Raw genomic sequence first — 1,372 nt, 5'->3', positions numbered from 1 at the left:
TCATTTTTATATTGCACAATGCCAGTCTTAAATGCACATATAAAGGCACTTACGTGCGGAATCACCAAAATTGCACAATTCACAATCTGAGCTCATATATCCATATATATTTTGCTTTTACCAGAACAGTGGACCCTACACAAAACTAACTTAACTATATGCATTTCACTTTTGTTTTCTTCAGGAAACTAACTTTTTTATTAGAAGGGGCTTATGATGGGGTAACAATGCTTGCAGTGCTTGCAGACCCATATGGAAAATATCACCTCTTTGGTGCAATAATACCTTCCAGTTGGACATTCAGCTGCTGATTTGTCTGCTTGAGGAACTGAGTCTCCTCATTGTGCTGCTTCTCCTCCACCTGTCTCCTCTCGCTCTCCCGCTTCTTGGTGGCCTCACATGTGGCATTCTGCTCCTTCACGTGCCTCTCCAAACCTCTCTTTTCTGTTTCTAATTCTGCAATTTTCCTCCCCATGCCTAACTTCCCTGTTCAGGTTGCAGCACCTTCCTTGAGCCAAAGACCACACTGCTCCCATGTAAGGTCTGGTAGGCGGTGATGGTCCATACGGATCTCGTCCTGGACTTGCAGCAAAAGCAGTCCCCTCTCCGCATAGTTGATGGTGGCCTCCTGGATCAGCTCATCAAAACATTGCGAGTAGACCTCTCTGCGCACAGGGCAGATACCAGTCTCCCTGGCCTGCTGCTACTGCAGCTTCAGATCCAGCTGCCAGGAAATGCACCACATCCATCCCCATGCTGGTGGTGCTGGACAACTGCAGGTGTCTTTCACCCACTCCCTCGGGGCCAGGATGGCATTCAAGATTTCTTCTGCCTTCTTTGTAGGATTTGGGACACAGGAAGTTGAAGGGAGCTTGGTCTTTGGTGGTCGTGGGACTGGGCCCAGTGATCCAACCTGCTGGGGGCTGACTTTCAGTGGCCCAGCTTTGGGGCTCCATGTCTCCGTGTTCTGCTCACCAACACTGGGTGTGTCATACTTGAGCAGAGAGTCCACATCATGATGGTGAAGCATTTCACTTTTTGATACACATACGTTCTATACCAATAATCTCTACCTTCAGCTTAATGATAAATAAGAAATAATTGAAAAGGAAAGAACTATGGGTTGCCCTATCTTTGTCTTTCCTTCTAAGGCATATTTTCAGTGTAAGTGGTTAGCTAATCTACAGGGAAGTAACCTGAGTAGGAGAGGATATAATAGAGATCCTGGAATGTTTGTGATTCTTAGACTGCAATTGTCTTCATTCCTCATTCAAAGCAAGTTCTGGTTCAAATGGAAAGCATGGTCTCTTGAGGAAAGTGTGGTCTTACTTAGTCATAGATGTAACACATTTACCTTGTACTTTTGAGTCTT

At 45.5% G+C, this 1,372-nt stretch overlaps 1 pseudogene; it reads right to left on the bottom strand.

Moving 5' to 3' along the window:
* Positions 1-262: 262 nt before the first annotated feature.
* LOC102733717 (axonemal dynein light intermediate polypeptide 1 pseudogene) lies at positions 263-1,030 on the bottom strand (annotated as a pseudogene).
* Between the last annotated feature and the right edge of the window lie 342 nt (positions 1,031-1,372).

The sequence above is a fragment of the Leptonychotes weddellii genome, chromosome 13 (genome assembly GCF_054177405.1).
Source record: "Leptonychotes weddellii isolate Sample4059 chromosome 13, ASM5417740v2, whole genome shotgun sequence".
Classification (NCBI taxonomy): Eukaryota; Metazoa; Chordata; class Mammalia; order Carnivora; family Phocidae; genus Leptonychotes; species Leptonychotes weddellii.
This window is presented reverse-complemented; position numbering and strand designations above follow the sequence as displayed.